The sequence below is a fragment of the Tenrec ecaudatus genome, chromosome 6 (genome assembly GCF_050624435.1).
Source record: "Tenrec ecaudatus isolate mTenEca1 chromosome 6, mTenEca1.hap1, whole genome shotgun sequence".
Taxonomy (NCBI): domain Eukaryota; kingdom Metazoa; phylum Chordata; class Mammalia; order Afrosoricida; family Tenrecidae; genus Tenrec; species Tenrec ecaudatus.
Window position 1 is genome coordinate 47,425,687 of NC_134535.1, and position 23,485 is coordinate 47,449,171.

Sequence of the window (23,485 nt, forward strand, 5' to 3'; positions counted from 1 at the left end):
CCATCTCCCCAAGAAGAATTTATTTCAAAGGACGGCACTGAATCTGCAGATCTGGGAGAGGGACATATCTGATCAGAGCACAAGTGAGCAGATGAAGGGGGAGGAGGAGAGAGTGGAGCACATCCTGGCCCACCAAGCCTTTAGGACGATATTCCCAGTTAGAGCAGCTAGGCCACAGAGAGGACCACAAGGCCGGCCCCACTATGAGACATGACATTCCTCACTGACTCATAGCCCTACAGGGGACAACACCAGAGACACAGTGTGGGAATTGCGCCCAATCTGATCCCATCACACCAAGGCAAAACACTAAGCAGGTGCAACAGAACAGCAAGGGAATGGAGTGGTGAGGTCCCCAGGGAATGCTGAAGGTGGACTTTGGGATCAGGGCTTGGTGCCCCAACAGGTTGGACTGGAAAACACTCCTAAAGGCGAATAAATAGTCCTTGAACTAAGTACAAGCTTTTCTTTCTTGTTCTGTTTTGTTTTGTTTGTCATTGTTTTGTTGTTGTTGTTTTGATGTATATTGTTGCTTGGTTTTGCTCTGTTTTTGTGCATGTTATTATCTCTGCTGGTCTGTCTAAATAAGATAGGCTGGATGAACATTCTTGAGGAGAAAACAACAGGACCAACAGTTCTGGGGGGACATGGGAGAGGGGGAGGTGGGAGAAAGGTAGTGGTGTTAACAAACTCAGAGACAAGGGAACAACAAGTGATCCAAATCGGTAGTGAGGAGGATGTAGGAGGCCTAGTAGGGCGTGATCAAGTGTAATGTAAATGAGAGGAATTACTGAAACTCAAATGAAGACTGAACATGTTAGTGGGACAAGAGGAAAGTCAAAGGAAGTAAAGAGCTAGGAGGCAAAGGTCATTTATAGAGGTCTAAATAAAGGCATGTACATATGTAAATATATTTATATATGAGGATGGGGAAATAGATCTATGTGTATATATTTATAGGTTTATTATTAAGGTAGCAAATGAACTTTGGGCCTCCACTCAAGTACTCCCTCAATGCAAGAATACTTTCTTCTATTAAAGTGGCATACTATGCTCACCTTCCCGACAAAATTGCTGAAAACAAAGCGGGTGAATAAGCAAATGTGTTGAAGAAAGCTAATGGTGTCCGGCTACCAAAAGATATAGCATCTGGGGTCTTAAAGGCTTGAAGGTAAACAAGCGGCCATCTAGCTCAGAAGCAACAACACCCACATGGAAGAAGTACACCAGCCTGTATGATCACAAGTTGTTGAAGGGATCAGGTATCAGGCATCATCAGAACAAAAAATCATATCATTGTGAATGAGGGGGGAGTGCAGAGTGGAGACCCAACGCCCATCTGTAGGCCGCTGGATATCCCCTTACAGAAGGGTCTCAGGGAGATGAGCCAGTCAGGGTGCAATGTAGCAACGATGGAACATACAACTTTCCTCTAGTTCCTAAATGCTTCCCTTCCCACCCCCACTCCCCACCCTTCTATCATGATCCCAATTGTACCTTACAAAACTGGAAACACAGGGAATCTAGGGCAGACGATCTCTTCAGGACCAGTAGTGTGAGTGGCAATACTGAGAGGGTGGAGGGAGGGTGGGTTGGAAAGGGGGAACCGATTACAAGGAGCTACATATAACCTCCTCCGTGGGGGGGCAGACAACAGAAATGTGGGAGAAGGGAGATGTCAGACAGGGCAAGATATGGCAAAATAATAATTTATAAATTATCAAGGGTTCATGTGGGGGTGGGGAGCGGGAAGGGAGGGGGGAAGTGAGGAGCTGATGCCAGGGGCTTATGTGGAGAGCGAAAGTTTTGAGAATGATGAGGGCAATGAATGTACAAATGTGCTTTACGTGATTGATGTATGTATGGATTGTGACAAATGTTGTATGAGCCTCTACTAACATGATAAAAAGCAAATATTTTAGTTTTATATACAAATAGCCTCTTAGTTAAAGATAGAATATAGCATACAAGAAAAAAATAAAATTACTCCTTTAAATGCATTATTTTAACAAATTTAGAGAGAATGTATTGTTTCACACTTGATTAAAAAGAAGTTATCATAGCCAGAATACTTTTACTATACTAAATTTACTCTAATTTCTCAAAGCCAGCAGGATTGAGTTTTGTAAAATTTGACAAGAAGGAATGAGTATGTGAAGCCAGCACTCACTTCAAAACCCTTTATTTGGCATTGAGCTGAACATGGAAGGCATCTTGTTTGCTTTTCCACTCACTTGCTTTGCTTGAGTAATCAGATGTTCAATCTTTCTTTCTGAAAAACTACACTGGCCTTTAGAGCAATGGCTTGTTAAGGCAGAAGCCAAATAATGAAGGTCATGTTGAGGTATTTGAACATGATCCTAGGAGCAAAGTAAAGTCATTGAGAACTTTCAGATAAAGCGATATGATAATATTTGCATGTGAGAAACGATAGGGAGAATGGGATGAAGCTGTAAGTTATTATTTGCTAAATAATCTTTTAAAAATTCGTTAGTCTTCAAGAGTGATTTACATGTCAGCTTATTGATTTTAAAGGTTACAAGATCTTGTCAGCAAAGTCTGCCAACGTATGACGAAAATAGGAGGGAATCATTATTTAACAACTTAAAAATTGTAACTAGAGTGTTTTCCAGGTTTGCTTAGGCTCAGTTGTCTAAAGGAAGCATAAAATAAAGGTGAGATAGAGAAACCTCTTTCCCTGTTTTCCCAAGTTTCCGTAGGCTTTCACATATATAGTTTCAAAAGTATTTTGTTTATACCAATTCTTGTGTGTGTGTGTGTGCACGTGTGTGCGTGTGTGATTTTACATGGAGATAGACATATGAGTGCACTCAGCTAACTGCATGTGTTAGGCAGGGTAGATTAGAAGAACAAGTCCAAAGTTGGAGCTTTATATCAAGAGGTGACTACCGTGTTTCCCTGAAAGTAAGACATCCCCAGAAAATAAGACCCACGTATAGTTTTGACTCTCACTGAAATATACGGCATCCCCCTGAAAATAAGACCTCCCCAAAAGTAAGGCCCCCTGAAGCTACTGTAACTCTGGATTCTGGAGCAGACAGAAAATGAGAGGTCTCTTTCAATAAAAACAATAAATGTGAAGCGTATTCTTCTTCATGAAAAAATAAGATATCCCTTGAAAAGAAGATCTAGTGCATCTTTGGGAGAAAAAAAGTAATATGATACTGTCTTATTTTCGGGAAAACAGGGTATTTATCAAGACAACATTGCAGCTCAGTCCAATGCAAGTCCTTATGTGCAATATTAGTCCATAAGTCCCTCTTCAGACTCACACAGTCCCATGAAATGTGGCAGAAAGCAGGAACATCACTGGCTAGTCCTTGCAAAGTCCTGTGAATCTAAGGCGGAGGCTATGGCACACCTCCAAGTGGCCCAATAGCAGGAAGGTGAAGGCTGAGAGGGACAGGGAGAGGTTCCCGAGAGCCACCATCAAGCTGTGACCTGCATTACAGGCTGGGTTCCACCCTCACACTTTTAAATCTGCAAGTTAACACAAAATTATGTATCTACCAAACTGCATTAATTTTAATTGTATAGATCTAATTGTATAATTGTAAGAGAAATGTTCCGAAATGTTAACATATGCATTTTACCTATGACATACCACTATAATGAAAAACTCACATCAGGATGAAACATTCAAAGTGTGCAACGGAAGAGAACGGAGAGCAAAGCAAGGAAGTCCTGAGGGAGCTACATGGACAGTCCCCCTCCCCCCAGAGGTATCCTTGAGGACAATATCCCTGCTTAGACCAGTCAATGCACAGAGAGGACCATATGGCCGGCCCCATACAAGACATCCCTCACTGACCCATAGCCCTATGGGGACAACACTGGAGAAACGGTGTGAGAATTGTGCCCGATCTGATCCCACCACACTGGGCAAAACATTAAGAGCATGCAGCAGACAGCAAGGGGAGCAGAGCAAGGAAGTCCTGAGGGAACACCAAAAATAGACTTTGGAGCCAGGGCATGGCACTCCATCAGACTTGACCAGAAAACACTCCTAAAAGTCAACAGACAGACCTTGAATGATTTACAAGCTTTTCTCTTTTTTTGTCATTTTTTTTTGTTTTCTTTTGTTGCTTTGTTTTCCTCTGTCTTGTTTTTGTCCATATTATTATCTCTGGAAGTATATCTAGATAAGATAGAGAGGATAAACAATCTGGAGGAGAAAACAACAGGACCAAAGGTTGCAGTGGGACATGGGAGAGGGGGAGGTAGAGAAAAGGAAGTGGTGCTAACAAACCCAGGGACAAGGGAACAACAAATTTTCCAAAATCAGTGGTGAGGAGGGTGTAAAAGGCCTGGTGGGGCTTGATCAAGGGCAATGTAACGGAAAGGAATTACTGAAACCCAGATGAAGGCTGAGCGTGATAGTGGGACAAGAAGAAAGTAAAAGTAAATAGAGGAAAGAACTAGGAGGCAAAGGGCATTTATAGAGCTAAATACAGGCATATACATATATAAATATACTTTTATATGATGATGGGAAAATAGATCTATGTGCATATATTTATAGGTTTAGTATTAAGGTAGCAAATGGATATTGGACCTCCACTCAAGTACTCCCTTAATTCAAGAACACTCTGTTCTATTAAACTGCCATTTCATGATGATCACCTTCCTGACCTGATCGCTGAAGACAAAGCGGGTGCATAAGCAAATGTGGTGAAGAAAGCTGATGGTGTCAGCTATCAAAAGATATGGTATCTGTGGTCTTAAAGGCTTGAAAGTAAGCAAGCATCCCTCTAGCTCAGAAGTAAGAAAGCCTACATGGAAGAAGCACACAAGTCTGTCGAGGGATCAGGTATCAGGCATCAAAGAACAAAATATCGTATCATTGTGAATGACGGGGAGTGCGGGGTGAAGCAACTGGACATTCCTTTACAGAAGGGTCTTAGGGAGGAGACATGCCAGTCAGGGTGCAGTGTAGCAACAATAAAACATACAACTTTCCTCTAGTTCTTAAATACTTCCTCCCTCACAACTATCATGATCCCAATTCTACCTTACAAATATGGCTAGACCAGAGGATGTACACTGGCACAGATAGGAACTGGAAACACAGGGAATCCAGGACAAATGAATCCCTCAGGACCAGTGATGAGAGTGGTGATACCGGGACGATGGAGGAAAAGTGGGGTAGAAAGGGGGAACTGATTACAAAGATCTACATATAACCCCCTCCCTGGGGGACAGACAACAGAAAAGTAGGTGAAGGGAGACATTGGAGAGTGTAAGACATGACATAATAATTTATAAATTATCAAGGGTTTATGAGGGAAGTGGTGCAGAGTGGGAGTGGGAAAATGAGGAGCTGATACCAAGGGCTCAAGTAGAAAGCAAATGTTTTGAGAATGATGATGGCAACATATGTACAAATGTGCTTGACACAATGGATTGTGATTAGAGTTGTATGAGCCCCCAATAAAATGATTTTTTAACATGATGTGTGACTTTTATTATAAATGAAATAGTCTGGTAAGTGTAAATATGATTTTTGAGTCTTTAGTCATTTGTGTATTTGAATATCCTAATATCATGTTTCCTGAAAATAAGACATTGTCTTATATTTATTTTTCCTCAAGAAGACACACTATGGCTTATTTTCAGGGGATGTCTTCTTTTTATGAAGTATGGTCCAACAATCTACGATGCTGAGTCAAACGGCAGCCATAACTTTCCTTCTTCCCCCTGAGAACACATGATCCCTAGAGCGGAGCATCCTGCTCCTCACTTCACCAAGGAGACTTTGATTCTCACTGTCTCTGTCTCCCTCTCTGCCTCAGCACGCACAGAACGACTGGGACCTGACCAGGAGAGCTGACCTTGTGCATGGGGCAGCCGCACCTCTCCGGTCACCTCTGAGACAGCAGCTGTCACGATGGGGCAGATGAGAAGGGCTGCCCGGCTTCCCATCTCCCTGACCACTCCACGCGGGTACACTGCACAGCCATGCCTATCTACCACCATGTCTTATTTTCAGGGGCTGGCTCATATTGCACATATGCTTAGAAATCCTGCTATAGCTTATTTTATGTATATGTCTCTTATTTGGGGGAAACACAACATTGACAGCACACTGACAATTATTATAGCTTTATAATAGGGTACACCTAATCCATGTACAAGACACCTACTCTGTGCTATACATAGGATTTCTGTAGGTACTTCCTCTGAAGTAGGCAGGCGATGCCTTTGCTGTAGCCTCTTCTTAGGCTGAAAAATCCACTGAGACCTGTTCTCTTTTGGTGACCTTTTGACATTTGAAATACCAGTGACATCATTTCCAGCCCCCCAGCAGAAAACAAGCCATCACAGAGCAACAACGTGACAGACAAGTGATGGAGACACTGCGTGTTTAAAATCAGGAGAGGTGTGTGTCAGAGTTGTAGCCTTCCACAAAGCTTATTCAGACTCTAGGCTAAGCAAATACTCAGAGAAGCTGGATTATATGAAGAAGAATGTGGCGCCAGGATTGGAGGAAGACCTATTAATATGCTATGATATGCAGATGACACTACCCTGTGAGCTGAAAGTGAGGAGGACTTGAAACACTTGCTGATGAAGACCGAGGATGGCAGCCTTCAGTGAGGCCAGCTCAATGTAATGCAGACCCAAATCCACACAGCCGGGCTACTAAGCAGCAGCAGGATACATGAAGAAAAAAAAGATCAAAGTTGCCAAGGACTTTTTCTTGCTTGGATCCACAATCAATGCTGATTGAAGCAGCATTGAATAAACCAAAATGTGTGCTGTATCTGACATGCAAGGTGTCTGTAAAGTGCTGAAGAGCCAGGATATCACCTTGAGGACTGAGGAGCATCTGACCTGCCCTGGTATTTTTAACCACCTCATATCCATCGGAGGCCAGTTGGACACTGGATAAGGCCGACTGAGGAAGAATGGATGGATTTGAACTATGAAGGTGGCAGAGAATATTGAAAACGCCATGGACTGCCCCACAAGCACACAGATCTGTCTTGGAAGAAGCACACCCCATAATGCTCCTTAGATGAGAGGATGCCAAGCCTTCAACTCACATACTTTGACATCTTATCAGGAGGGGTCAGTCCCCGGAAGAAAACATCATGCTCAGTATCATGGTGGGCCTGCAAGAAAGAAGACCCTCAGCAAGACACGGTGCTTTCAACAATTGGCTCAAAGACAGCAATTTGACCGTAGCAGCAAAGGACGGGCGGCGTTTCCTTTTGTTGCACATAGTACTTAGTGTCGCTATGAGATGAAACCAACTGCTTGACCCCTAAGAACAACCAACACTCAATATTTTATTAATGTATTAATTATTATCAATATATTAACTTTCAACAAGACCATCTCACACAGGTCTTGTTCATTACAATGTGTATGCAATTAAAATACATTTGAATTGTTTTTGTATGCTTTTTCATTTTTATTTTAATAACTATTATTTTACTGAATTTTGGGGCATACTAAACTTTGGTGGTCAGATATACTACATGAAACTAAAAGATGTAATCTAGCAAAAAGTATTTGTACTATGAACCAGGGTTTTAATAGTTTCCATTTTTGTGATTTTTTTTCATTTAATACACATATTGGATTTCATACCTGACTTGGAATTTTTAATTCTAGGCTGTTCCTCATAATGTACCCCCCTTCATATTATAAAAATTCAGCTATTTCTTATCCGAAGCTTCTTATTTACAGCCTCATCCTTATTGAACTTATGTCCCCTAAAAATAATGTTGAAGTCCGTAACCTCTACTCTGTGAAAATGACCTGTTTGGAAGTAGAGGGTTTGAAGAATCATGTCATATTCAAAGGAGGTCATTCTGGAGTATGGTCAGTCCTATTCCAATTCCAGTGCTATCCTTATAAAACAGACACGAGGGAGGAGGATGGCATTGTGAAGACGTACCTGCAAACCAGCTAACACCTGGGGCTCGTAAACGCTGCAAGAGACGAGGAAGGTTACTTCCCTTGATGTCACAGAAAGGGTAGCTCTCTGCCAGTCCCCTGAGTTCAGACTACTATCCTCCAGAAGTGTAAAACCACCAATTTCTATACTTATAAACCACCTAATTTGTGATGTTTTTCACACAGCCCTAGGAAAGAAAGATTCCTTCCCAAAAAGGCATACACGTTTATAATGAATATGTAGCTTATATAACCCTGTGGTGGAGAGAGGAATTAAAAGCCTATGATCAGATTCTCTGGACTTTCTGGTATCTACCCTGACAGCGCTCTCTACTCGCTTGCTGCTTGCTCGATTGGCATTCATATTGGCATTCGTGGCCAAACCCAGGGGTCATGGCAACTCTTTTTGATTCTAAGTTGATCAACATGCTGTGGTACCCCTGCAGTCATTCTCATCGCCACACAAAGTGTGGCTCCCACCTGCTTACGTGACACGATTCCCCTCATCCCAGCACATCCATTATCCAGCACCTTCAGCTGCCTTCCAGACCCAACCTCAATGCATGCCAAACTCTGGGAAGTTAAATCCTAGTGTGTTACACAGTCCCGCTCTTCAGCCACTCATTCTGCTAGGACGCTGCTAGACTAAGCGCGGGAAGGGCTCTCTACTGGAAACCGTGAATAGCTTTCTTTGATCCACAATCCAAAGAGAAAATGGGCAAACTGTCCGCTCAGTCTTTTTGATATGACTCTTCTTTCTGCCTCATTCTTCCCATTACAAAGATACAGAGTGAAAAGTGGGCTGTACATTCCACCAATTTTCCTTCCTACTCTCCGATTCCCCAAATTCTGTGAGACAGAGAAGGGCTGAATTTTCACCACCCTCTGTAGCCTAGCTCATTGCTACTCTAGAGAGGCTGTCACAGAGGAAGGGTGGTTTTCTCTGTGCGATTGGCCATCCCTTCATTACCCCTCAAGGTGTTAAATGGGAGCGGAGACAGCCGAGTAATTTGCTGTCTTTCCACAGCGCCTTGCCTTCGAGTCTAATCTTGCTAAATAAAACAATGTGCTCTCTCTCCTGCATTTAGGCTGGCAATCTCCTGACCTGGCTGTGCACGTGGGATACAGTAAATTGAACACAATTTAGAGGGAGAAATTAAAGTGCATTTAAGTATCTACAAAATATTATTTCAATATAAAATATGTTTTTGTCTACCTTGTTCTAATTGATTGTTTTCACATGGAAACAGGGGTGGGGGAAATAAGGTGTAAACAAACTGAGATGAATTAAATGGCTAGAGAGGGATTTTTTAAATAAAAAATGTTTAAATTCCACTATTCTCATTTTAAGTTCCTATAAAACTATATATTTCATTTTCCTTAGATAAGGGGACTTTTATGATTAATTTTAAGACAAAACTATACCTGTGAGGACATTTGAAACACGTGCATATGAATAAAACTGGAAAGTCATCTTATCAGCTCATTTGTCATAACTTACAGAATAACACTCAATTTACAACCCTGGTTTACTTGATAGTTAATAAGTATTTAGCAAAAAAAATATTAAAGTAGGATAAAAATATCAAGTAGGAGAAAAATGGTGACATAGAAGCCAAATTTATTTGACATAAAAATTCTTTCTGTCAGATATCTAAAAGCAAAATAATGGTAACATCCTTCCCCTTGACATGTTTTCTTTGATACGAAGAAAAGGAAGCATTCCACCTTTTCTTTAAATATGTTTTTGATCATTTCAGCTGTCTCAAGCTCATAAATTAAAAAGACTGGAGAAATTCTATTATCATATGTTTACTCTGGCAGTCAGAATGATGAGGCAGCTACTTTTCTTAATGACCAAAAACCTGGACCTAGATGGCACAGGTCTGGCCAAGTTCCCTAAGGGTACCACAAGGAACTGGACTTCTTCTCCTCCTTCACTTAAACCCTGCTCCCTCGTGGTCTCAAGAAAGCTGCTTCACTTCCGGTCATCACGTTCCGACAGGAGTTGGGGAAGGAGACCGTCAAAAGAAAACACTCTCCTTTCAAGAGCCGTGGATTTTATTCAACATGGAGAGCCGTGGGCACCTTCCAGCATTCTGCCAGCATGCAGAGCTGAGGGTTAAGTGATAGGCCCTCGCTACCATAGCAGCAGCTGTGCCCACCCAGAGGTGCCTCGTGCAAAGTACTGGATGATTTACGTCCTGCTTTATGGGGAAGAAGAGATTCCAAATTCAAATGTATTTTACTGAGACCAGTAAGTCTTTAACAGGATAGTGACAAGAAAACTATGAAAATAAGTCATCCAGAGTGGGGAGGGGGAATCATCAGCATGACGTGTTCAAAGGAGTTACCACCAAAAAAAGAAATTTTGTCAGAAAATTATGATTGACAGCTGATCGATTCATCCTAGTCTCGTGTGGGTCTCTGGAACAGAGGAAGCATCATGATCGGGATATGAACACGCTCACAGATAGAAAAGTGACATGATTAGTTCTGGTGCACTCTGACCATCTTGGTCAGAGTGTGCTTCCTAACGATGCCACTCTGCTTCCTCATTTTCCATCAAAGACGGGCTCAGGCAAGTCCCCAGGGGGAAGACCTCCATGGAGGCTGACGCGACGTGGAAATGCCAACTGGGCTTATATTCCCACCGTAAACTGCAGCCTTCGGCACACCTGGTGCTGAGAGCTGAAATTCTCGAGCACAGTTCCGAGGGCAGAGTCTTGAAAGCCCTGTGAAGCAGTTCTTCTTTCACACATGCAGTTGCTGTGAGTTCAAATAAATTCCAAAGAACTAACAAGGACAGCAACTGCGAAGGAGTCAAAGTCAAAGGACGAGAGGTCCGCAAGGAGTGGGGTGGGAGGCAATTGGCAAATATCTGCCTTCTTCACAAAGGTATCCTCAGACCTGGTTTAAACTTGAAGAAATCTCTGAAATATGCAGCCCTATTTATGTTGTAAGTCAGTACATTTACAAATAGGGAGCTTTCTTTATAATAAATACTTATGATTTGAAGTAATAAGTATATTAATTAATTACTGCATCTTGTTATATATTATAGAGTAGATAACATAATATAACTGAATATTAATTCTATCATGTGAGAAAAAATACTTCATGATTAAGACAATTATTCATAGTCAAAACTATACTAAGCAAGCAATGTTTTCAATACAAGATAAAGACAAGGTGTGCAATATTAATTTTTCCCAGAAGACGAAAGCAATTGATGATGCTTCAATTGGAATTGTATTTGAACCTCAGTTTAAAAATAAACAAAACCCTTGTCAGCATATTCAAAAGAATACAAAAATACAAAGGAAAGGAAGCACATGCTTAAGAATGAACTCGAACCAGCATGAAGCAGCAAACCAATAGAGAGGTCTGCAGGGCAGGTCCCAATCCCAACTACTTGGATCACTCACCCCCCAACCCACTCCCAAGAAGAATGCACGTAAGAGGACACCACTGTAGCTAAAGCTGAGGAGAGGAGTACATCGGATCAGAAAACAAAGGAGCAAATGAAAAGAGAAAGAGAGATTGGAACACATCATGGCCCACCAAGTCCCGAAAAAGATATTCCTACTCAGAGTGCCAATGCAGAGTGGCCCGTAGTCTTGGCCCCACCATGAAACATGACATTCCTCACTGACCCATAGCACTACGGAGGACAACACTGGAGATGCAGTGCGGGAATTGTGCCTGATCTGACCCCACCACACTGAGGTGAAACACTAAGGATGTGCCACAGAACAGCAAGGGGAACAGAGCAACGAAGTCCTCGGGAAATACCAAAAATAGACTTGGGGGCCAGAGTGTGGCATCCCATCAGACTTGACTGGAAGACACTCATAAATGTCAAAAAACAGATCTAGAACTATTTATAGGCTTTGTGTGTGTGTGTCATTGATTTTTTTGTTGCTGTTATTTTGTTTTTTATTTTCTCTTGTTGCTTTGTTTTGCTTTGCCTTTTTTTGTGTGCTAATTATTGTCTCAGCTTGTCTAGCTAGATAAGATAGGCATGATAAACAATCCAGAGGAGAAAACAATGGTACCCACAATTCCAGGGGAAAGAGGGGAGAGGGGAAGGCTGGGGAAAAGGAAGGGGGTGTCAACAAACCCAGGGACAAGAGGACATCAGGTGATCTAAAATTGGTGGTGAGGAGGTGTAGGATGCCTGGTGGGGCTTGATCAAGAGCAATGTAGCTGGAAGGAATTACCAAAACCAGAATGAAGGCCGAACATAATATTGGGACAAAAGGAAAGTAAAAGGAAATAGAGGAAAGAGCTAGGAGGCAAAGGACACTTACAGAGGTCTAAATACAGGCATGTACAGATGTAAATATATTTATATATAACAACAGGGAAATACATAGACATATATTCATATATTTATATGCTAAATATTAAGACATAAGAACACTTCATTCTAATAGCCTGGTATTCTGTGATGCTCATCTTCCCTGACACAAGCGCTGAAGACAAAATGAGTACATTAGCAAATGTGGTGAAGAAAGCTGATGGTGCCTGGCTATCAAAAGATATAGCATCTGGGGTCGTAAAAGCCTTGAAGATAAACAAATGGTCATCTAATTGGGAAGAAAAAAAGCCCACATAGGAGAAGCACACAAGCCTGTGTGATCATGAGGTGACGATGGGATCAGGTATCAGGCATCAAAGACCCAGAACAAAAATCATATCAATGTGCAAGAGGGGGAGCCCAGAGTGGAGACCCAAAGCCCACCTGTAGACAATTGGACACCCCCTTACAGAAAGGTCACAAGAAATAGATGATCCAGTCAGGGTGCAGTATAGCACCAATGAAACATACAACTTTTCTCTAGTTCTTTAAAGCTTCCTCCTCCCCACTATCATGACCCCAATTCTACTTTATAAACCTGGCTAGAACAGAGCATGTACACTGGTTCACATAAGAGCTGGAAACACAGGGAATCCAGGACAGTTTAACCCCTCAGGACCAATAATTAGAGTAGGGTTACCAGAGGGGAGAAGGAGAAGGTAGGGGGAGAAAGGGGGAATCAATCACAATCATCGACATATAACCCCCTCCCAAAGGGAACAACAGACAAAAAAAGTGGGTGAAGGGAGACAGCAGTTGGTGTAAGGACGTGAAAAAAAAGTGTGGCTATCAAAGGTTCATAGGGAAGGATGGGGGGGTGGGGGGGAGGATGAACTGATACCAAGTGTTCAAGTAGAAAGAAAATGCTTGAGAATGGTGATGGCAACGTATGTACAAATCTGCTTGACATAGTGGCAGTACGTATGGATTGTGATAAGAGTTGTAAAAACCCCCAGTAAAATCATTTTTTCAAAAAAGAATGAACTTGATGTAAGCAAGCATGATATGTAGTACTATTTTGTCTAAAGGTAAGATAGTCTCACTCCATGATACAGTTTGATGCATTATAAAATATCTGATATTCTATAATTATTACAGAATGAGAATGGATAAGAGTTGGATTGTGTGTTTTTTGTATCTTTTGAAAGAACAATTTACATTACAATGCCAGACATTTGGCAAATTATTAGTAAATTAGCAAATGAATTTAAATTAGCAAGAAAATATATATGATGAATAGTTTTGATGATGGAAACTAGTTCTTTAGAAGAAAGTAAACCTCCTGCTTAGCAAATAATTTTTAAGCATCTATATTGTGATAAGGCATAGTTCTAAATAATAATAATAAGCAGTAATGACCAGACAAGGTACTGAAATATTTGAACTATACCTTCAACTAGATCAGCTGAGGGAGGGTACTATCACTCTTCACTACACAGTGTAAAGAGAAGCCTGGTGGCACAGGAATAAATGTCCACACTTAATGAATGTCTCCGTCACTCAGCTCACAGCCACGAAATAGATTTTGACCCATAGTGATCCCACAGGACAGGGTAGATTGTATTTCCATGGTGTCAATCTTCCTTCAGTGGAGTCGCTGGTGTGAATTAGACCTGGTGGCCTTGTAGTTAGCAAGCTAATTCATCAGAGAAAGCAGGTGAAGGCCTAAATGTCAGTGGTTTGAATCCAACAGCTTTCTTCAAAGGAGAAAGACCTGGGTCTACTTTCCGTTAGATTGCAGCCTGGGAAACCCATGGGGCAGTTCGACGCTGTTCTGTAAAGATGCTGTGACTTGGAGGAGACTCCAAAGCAATACTATTATTTTTTTATTCCGGAGGTTTAATTTAAGGATCATTAGCTGACATCATTGCACATGCACACCTCCTGGAGTCGTCAGTGTCCGTTCTTCCAGAAGTCTCACAGTCGAGTGGTGACTGCCATCACCTAATGCTTTTCTAGTTGGCATGTGGGGCGTTAAAACTGGACTTATATTCATAGTAATCAGAAAGAATGTCTCTTGACTACTATGATGGATATTATAATTGGACAAAGGGTGGGGAAACTAACGTCATTCAAGAAATCCATTGATTAAAATGTTTTAAATATGTCACGGTCTTTGCATTATTAGTGGGAAAGAATGTAGCAAGAGTCCTATGTCTTGTACCTTCAGGCAAAATCTAATAGGGGGTTGGATAGTTGCCTGATAAGAACCATAAGTATAACAAAAATTTATCTTTTTGTCAAGGTATTGATGAAGTTTCTAAAAAGGGAGAGGACCAGAATGTTTTGACTTATAGAATTATTTGTGTATATTGTTTCATGCCTGCTTGTAATAAGTATGTTTTTAATAATATCCGGTGTGTTACAAAATAGGTTCAAATGGCTTTCTTTCTGGTCTAGTTGTGATAATGAAGGAAAGGCAAGCTAAGGGAGGGTCTTAAAATCTAAGCCCTCTTTAGCAGCTGTTTTAATTTCTAAATTAAAAATAAAATGTTAAAAACTATACATGACCAAACTGAATATGTCAAATTGTCAAAAACTAAATTATTTTAAAATTATTTTATTGGGGGCTCATACAGCTCTTATTACAATACATACATGCATTCACTATGTCAGACACATTTGAACATTTGTTGCCATCATCATTTTCAAAACATTTTCTTTCCACTTGAGCCCCTCATTTCAAAAATAAATTCTTATCCTATGAAAGTTTTATTCAAGTAAGGAGGATAGACAATAAAAAATAAATATACAGTGTATTATATCATATTATTAGGTTGTCTGCACAAGTCCCTCATTGGTGACAGTAGAGATTTGAATAAAATGAGTGAAACAAGTGTATTATATCATATTATTAGGTTGTCTGCACAAGTCCCTCATTGGTGACAGTAGAGATTTGAATAAAATGAGTGAAATAAGTGAAAAGAAATTCGATTGCATCAATGTGGGTCATCAAGAGAAGTTTGAAATAATATTTGTGACAAGTTATGTGAATTGATATGATCAAATTTATCTGAATTTATATGAAGAAATTCAGACATTAGAATCTGGAGATGATTTTTATTTATTCTCTTCTAATCTCAGTATGGCAACCTTGTGCTAAGTACTTTGTTCTTTCCCTGCACCTGACATGAAATTGGGAGTCTGCATTCAGTAAGCTGAGCCCCAGTATATAAATGCCACAGAATTGTCATTACAAACAAGGATCCTTTCCCAAATGTAGAAACAAACAAGCAGCATGTCTGGGGGTGTTGTCCCTAGGGGAGCCTTCAGAACCACAGTGGCCACTTTATCACCAAGTACAGTGATGAATTCAGTGCCTTAGAGCGTTACACTTTGACCTACCAACCACAAGGCTAGAATTTTGAAAAAATAAACCACTCCAAGGGAGAAAGATGAGGCTCTGCACGCACGTAAAGAGTCACAGTCTCAGAAACCCACATGCGCAGTTCTACCCTGTGCTGTAGAGTCGCTGCGAGTTGGAATCCACTTGATGACCGTGGGTGGTTTCTGTTTTGTTTTTCTTTTGGCTACTGTTGTTGATTGGTGGAGTCCTGGTATTATATACATTGGGCGCTCACTACAAGGACAGCAGTTTCAATCCACTAGCTGCTCCACGGGAGAAAGATGATATTGTCTGTTCCCATGAAGATTTACAACCCAGGAAACGCACAAGGGCAGCTCCGTTCTGTCATATAGGGTCATTATGAGTCAGAACTGGCTTGGTGTCGATGCGTTTGGTTGGATATAGTTTGAGAAAGTTTAGTCAATGGGTTAAGGACTTTACTCCACTGGTTTGTGGGATAAATTCTTTTGACAAGAGAGGTATACTTACGGACACACACATTAGTGTAGTAAGGTTTTCTCAGTCTAATTTGTATATATAAACAAACACAAGTCAACATACAGAAGATGTAAAACTCTCAAATGTGCCAAGTTAGAGATTTAAAGTACTTCTTCAAATGATAACATGAAAAATAAATATTTATGAGTCATCTAATTGCTAGGCATCCCTCTTCAATATTTCATTCATTAACTCATGCAGTAGTTATAATATCCCCATGAATTCCATTATATTATTAACAGCACTTCTTAAGGAGGCTTATCACCAATGAAGGCTAGACCGAGCATCTGATTTCAGAAACTTCACTCTTAACTACTCTATAACTTTAATTCATTATTAACTTACTTAATGGTCATAACAGTAATAAAAACATCAATAGCTAGTAACCAGTTTTGAATATTCTGTTATGGACAATGCTAAAGGCTTCATGAGTATGAGCTCGTTCCATTCTTGCGAAACAAGCTGGTACACGTGCATTGCTATTTGCAGCCAAACGGGTAGACCATATGAGAAGAAAGGCTGAGACTTAAGCTGGTTGATTGTACTTCCTTCAACTCCAGCCATGGAAAAGTCCAGTGATGACCAAGTGGAGGGGGAAAAGGGGGATAAATTAGCTTCATTACTTATAAATTGAGGTGCTTGAGATTTTGTTCCCTAAATCTCTTAGCATTATTTACACAAAGATTGATTATTTTGTGTAGTTTTCCAGTAAAAGAATCATAAAAATAAGCTTCCATCAGGATGACTCAATGGAACATGGAAAACCTGCTCATACCAAAATATCCTCTACAACCATGTACTTTATATAAAATATTCCTATTGTTAAAATCACTTGTATGAGGCAATAGATATATTAAAATGAAAATATGTTACCCGAGACCAATGATTACTGCTACTATTAATAGTGACGCCAAAGCCCAAGAGATTGAGATAAAGATAAATATATTCTAAATAGAGCTAGAATTGGTGATGAAATTTCACAGACCAGTACAGAGTATAACAATAAGATAGATACTTGAAGGACTATAAATTGCTGTGTACCCCTAACATTATCTTTGCATCTCAAAAGCTTCTCTATAAATATTTACCAATGCTGAAATTGAAACTTTAAAACATTACTTGTGTTGTGGTTGTGATTGTGTGCCGTCAAGCTAGGTTTTACTCTCAGCAACCATATGTACAACAGAGCAAAACACTCCCAGTCCTGCGCCCAGTCTCCTCAATTGTTCTCATGTTTGAGTTTACCGTCACAGCTACCGTGTTAGCCCATCTTCTCTACCTCCTTCCTATTTTTTGCTGCCTTCTACTTTACCAAGCATGATATTCTTGCCAGAGACTGGTCTCTTCAGAAAACATGTCCAAAGTATATGAGATGAAGTTTTGCCACCTTTGCCTGTAAGAAGCATTCTTGAATTTTATCCAAGAAAAATTAGTTTGTCCCTTTGGTCATTCATAGTACTTTCAATATTCTTTGCCACCACCTTAAATGAAATCCAGTGATTTCTTATTCAATATCCCACTTTTGCATTCATATGAAATAATTGCAAATACTATGGACTGAGTCAAGTGAACCATAGTTTGCAACGTAAGCGCTGTGTTTATCAACACTTTAAAAAGAGCTTCTGCCATAGATTGACCAAATGCAAAGCATCATTTGATCCCTTGTCTGCTTCTTCCATGAGCATTGATTGTGGGATCACAGCAAGATAAAATCCTTGACAACTTCGATCTTTACATCATTTATCATGACGGAGGAGTTTGGTCTTCTTCACATTGATTTGTAATCCATACTGAAAGCAGCAATTCTTGCTCTTCATCAGCAAGTGTTTTAATTTCTTCTCACCTTCAGATTGTGTCATCTGCATATTGCAGTTTATTAATAAATCTTCTTCCGATCTTGATGCCATATTCTTCTTTACCTAATCCAGTTTCTCAGTATACACATTTAACAAATATGATGAGAAGAGACAACTCTGAAAATACTACTTGTGGGACTGGAACATGATGCTGTGACTTTGGCAAGACCTCAATAGGTCAAATATATCATTAAACCATATTACTACATAGCACAGCATTTCTACTCTGAGAAAAAGCATATATTTTGAGTCCCACATTGGAGGTTCTACCAAAAAGAGCTGTCACTGATATCAAAGACGGTACAGGTGCATCGCGTCCTACAAAAGTCAGACATTTGGGACATCTTTAATCTCCAGTTCATTGGAACTTCTCTTAAGTTAATCTTTCTAAAACATATATATGTGTTATTGTTTTGCAAAGAACCTTCCTTCAATTGTGATGTAGTGCTGCACTAAAGTGAAATCACTTAGTATGGCTCTTTATCCAGTCTTTGTCATTCCCACCACATGATTAGACGGGACCATGCAAACAGGACATGTGGAACCTAATAGAAGGGATTGATCAATGTTGTCACTGCATAGGGTATACCCATTCCACATGGGTATGGCCATTGTCACTGCATAGGGCATACAATTGGCCATTTCTCCAGCAGGGACAGATAAATGCATGAAGACCAAGACAGAAGAGCCAGTAGAGGAGAGCAAGTCTGAAATGGCAGCCCAAGGAAGTGGCAGGCGCAGCACAGTCACCAGAAACCACAGCACTAAAGCCAGAGACAGAGCCGCAACCTTCCAGGGATACAAAATAACACTGCTAGGAAGCTGACTGCCGTTAGGCAATAGACTGGCTTTCAAAGTGGGATATCTTTGGGACATTTGTCATGGCTGAAAGACCTTTGTAACATTTCCTGAGAAAGGCAAAAGCCAAAGGGTTGCAATGGCGGAGGAGCTGGAGACCAGAAAGAGATGTGCTTGTTGGCATAGCTGGAAAGAGGAGTTGTGGAGAAAAGAACTGCATCTTTAAAGTTTCTGATCCTGAGTTGGAACCTAACAAGTTTCCTAATAAACCTCTATGATCTCAAGTATTGTCGGTGATTTCTGTGCAGCTGTGGCACAGATTATAGAACCTAGGAGTAGTAAGGTAAAGGGGATTGGATGACGAAAGCATGTCTGACCTCTATCTCAAAGGAATCAACCTCGGGCAGCCGTGAAATTGGATTTCCTTCTCCCTTTTGTAGCTAAAGGATGCCAAATCTAGGCCCCACATCATTCCTTGAAGTGTCTTCATTTACAGTCCAGCTTCTCAGATTATTTTTCAGCACGCAGATTGAATACACGTGACAAAAGATGACAGCACTGCCACACACCTTGCTGATTTTAAATCATGCAGCATCCTCTTATTCGAACTCCTGTCATTGGTCTATGTCACTGTCAGGTAAGGGTGGGCTGCTAATCATAAGATCCTTTTTCAAATCCACTATGTGTTCTGTGGGAGAAAGATAAAACTATATGTCCTATAATGACTTCAATCCTCAAACACCTCTATAGGGTCACTGAAGTAGAATCCATTTGATGGCAGTGTGTTTGGGTTTGGGTTTTGCCTGTGGTCTGCATAAAGGACCTGTGTGAGCACAATTACATCTTCTAGAATTTCCAGTCTTCACAATGTTATCCACAAATTTGAATGTTTGGATAGTCAATGAGTCATAGGTAATGACTTTTCATGGTAGAGGGTCAGTGAAAAGGAGGAAGAGTCTTAATGAGATGGGTAGACACATTGGCTGCAACAACAGGCTCAAACTTAACAATCTGAGAAGGGCGTGGGTCAGGCAGTCCTTCTATCTATATGAGTCACTGCTAGTTGGAACCAAATTGTACGGCAACAAACACCCACAAAAACAGAGCATCTTCCTAATACTCTCTGATTTGAGTCAAGGTCCATGTACAATCAGCGTTGATCTGGTTCCACATCAATCAGAACAAGGCCAGGGCCCAATGATGGAATAGATTATCAATTAGCTCAAATACAAGTTCAACTTGAAGCTGCTATCAGTAATGCTGTCCTTTGTACATAGACAAGGAACTGACAGAATTCAAGCTAGATTCAGAAGAGGAAGTGGGTGAAGGGAAGATGTGTGGGGCACTTTCCCTGTGTCAGCATATTCACTCTTAACAAAAATCCTCTGAAGATAGGACTTATTCACCCCATTTCACATTTAAAGAAAGGAGAGCTAAAGTAAGTTAAATACCATAGAAGTCGACACAGGCATGGGAGAGAATCAGAATTCAAATATGGGTCAAATCTAGTCTCCCAAATGCAGAAGGATGTGCCAACATGCATTTAACCAAATATCAAACATTAAACATACAGATTGTTTACAATAATTTGATATTAAATGTACAGACATGATAAACATATCTATACATTAATCCTTGTCGAAATTTTTATTGTTGTTAGATTAGTAGGCAAGAACTCACTAGGTCAAAGTATATAATATTTGTATATATATTTTAATACCTTAGATGAAATTGCTTCCCAGAAAGATTATCATAGGACTTACTTCCATTTTGAGTAAGAGTGTGATGAAGTGTACATTTATTTTTTAATATTGGCAAATTTTATAGATAAAATTAAATTACATTAATGTTTCAATTGCATAATTATCCTAGTGATGAGGTTGAAAATTATTGTGTTTTACTAGGTAGTTGTATTTCTTCTAGAAAATGTCTGCTCATATCTTGAAAAATAAATAAGCAAAGTTAACTAGTGATATACATGGAAATTCAGAAGTTGCTTTTCAGAAGCTATTCCCAGATAAAGCATTATCTTTTTGACGCTGCATGTCATAATAATTCCCCTGGTTAATTTTGCTTTAATTTTGTTTATGATTATGTTGTTATTTTTAAACAGGTAATTCTCTCTAATAATAATATACTCTAATTGATTTTTATTTTACTTTGTGATTTCTTTTTTGTATTTTGTGCTTAGGAAAAATCTGTATTATGCCCCTGTCCTACATCTCAGCCAACACACACATTGTCTTAGGCTGAATCCTCTAGAGAAGCAACAGCAGTGACGCATCTGCATAAATACATTTGTGGAGGGATTTACTTGTAGAAAATTGCTCACATGGCTATGGGGGCTGGAAAGTCCCAAATCCATGGGCCAGGTATCAGGCTTGAGGCTTCTCCATGTCAGGTGGCTGACTGTTGCTTTATGTCCTAGGAACCAGAGGAAAGATGATGATGAATTGGGTTGAGATGGGGAATCGAGAGAGAAAGTTTTCTTAGAACTTCCTTATGTATTGGATCTAGGAGCCCTTACCAAAGAAACGCTCTTTTGTCTGATTGGTTGCTCACATCTGATCACTAAATGCAGCAAGATTAAATATTTGCCAACCACTGTGATTCCTGGGCTTCCCAAGTTGGTGCATAAATGTAACCATCATACACATACTTCTTTACTTCCATCTAGTCCCTTAGTTTTTATATATGCATCACATATAGTTCTTCAAACTGTCTAGGATTATTATAGTAACTGAAGTAAGTTTAGAATAGAAATTGAAGTGGTCATAAGAAGCTAGAAAATTGTACCAGACTGGATAAGCTAGCATTCACCGCCCCCCAAAAAAGGAACCAATATATATTGAGAGAGAGAAAAAGAAAAAGATTAATTTGTTGACTAATTTTAAGAGGTCTGTAATCAATCCAAAATCCTGGATATTCCAGAAGGATTTTTATATCCTGAAAGTCTCCATTTTTGCTCTCAAGTTTTTAATTGATTGAATGTGATGTACTCACATTAATCAAAGTGTGTGGTGTATCTGTATTACATTACACAAGTTAATACGTGTATCAAATTACATGTATCATATCATTCCATAGTTCCATCACATCAAGCAATGTTGCATAATCTGTTACCACAATCCATTTCCAAACATTCTTTTCCTTCCCAGACTCCTTGACATTGGCTCGCTTTTACTCACTCCCCAGCTCCACTTTACCCACCAACCTCCGAAAAACCCGTAGTCCACCTTACCCAGAGTTAACTGGTTTTAGATGTTAATCATATCTACAAGAAGAGTCATTTATAGCAACACTTAGACTACTGTGTGACCAACAGCTGAGTCCCATAGCCTAACGTGATCAAAAGGCAAAATCAATCACCACAAGTAAATGGTTTTAACACTATCTGACACCGAAACTTATTTTCTTACAACTTAGAAAGTTAGAGGGCCGACTTCAGGGTGTTGGTCATAAAGAAGATTTTCCCTTTCTGCACGGTCTAAGGCAGGTTCTTGTCTCTTCTCGGCGTGCGTTTCTTGGCTCCTTGGTGATCTTCAAGTGGTACAGCAAATATCTTCACCCATCTTTTTTTGATTTGTCCAAGGTACACCCTATTATAATTCTGTCATTTTCATACAACAAGAAAATTCATTCCCAAATGAGATTATAACCAAAAATACATGGGTAAGACAAAACATATACGGGGGCATAATTCATAGCAGTAATTTATTAGCAAAAAATTTTTAAAGTGGTGTGCTACAGCGAGAACTTAAACCTGTTTCCAAGCCCTAGATTCCATCTAATGATTCCCATGCTAATCTATCTCCATGTTGCTTCTCCGTCTTTTCCCTTTATTCAGAGTATAAGTTTGCCTTACATCTCAGCAGCAGCGCACAATGAATGTGGCCTCACGTATATCCTTAAGGTGATGCTCATGTGAAGTGCATCAGCTTTTCATTAGCTCAAAGCTACATTCTCCCCTTAAACTCGCTAGTTTTCTGGTTCTTAAATAATGAGTTTTGTACTCGAGTTTGCTGTTCTGAACAGATAAGATGCGCATTTTCCCTTTGGAATTCTTCAATGTCCACCTAAATGCTGCCAGAACATTGCTTTCAGATCTTCAGCTTCAGGACATTTCACTGAGAAAGGTCTTAGTCAAATTCACATTGTCTGGAAGTCTTTAGCTGGTGTGGTTTCACAAGATTAAGGAATGGTCTTGCCTTTCTTATTTTGTTAATTTTTCAGCTCTGAAGGATGGGATTTTTTCTCTCGATATTTTAAAATAAATAATAATTATTTTTCTGAACTCAGCATGACTACCTTCACTTACAGTGGCATTTACTTCCAGGACAAACCTACCTGTCTGAAAATGTTCACATGTATCCAAGGTACATTACTGGGAGTCTTGACGCCTGGTGGCATGTGAATTACATGTTGGACTGCTAACTGCAAAGTCACCAGTGGGAAACCACTAGCTGTTCCATAGGAGAAAGAGTCTTTCCATGACTAGTCCTGTAGGCTCACTAGGAGTCTGGATCAACTGAGGACAGAAATTTGGTTTGGTTTTGGAGTACGCTGCTAAACAAAAGGTCAGAAATTCAAACCTGCAGGCTGCTCTACAGGGTCGCTATGAGTCAGAATTCACTTGATGGCAGGATTTAGTCTCCAGGGAAAGATGGCCTGGTGGCACAGCAGTCACATAGACCAATA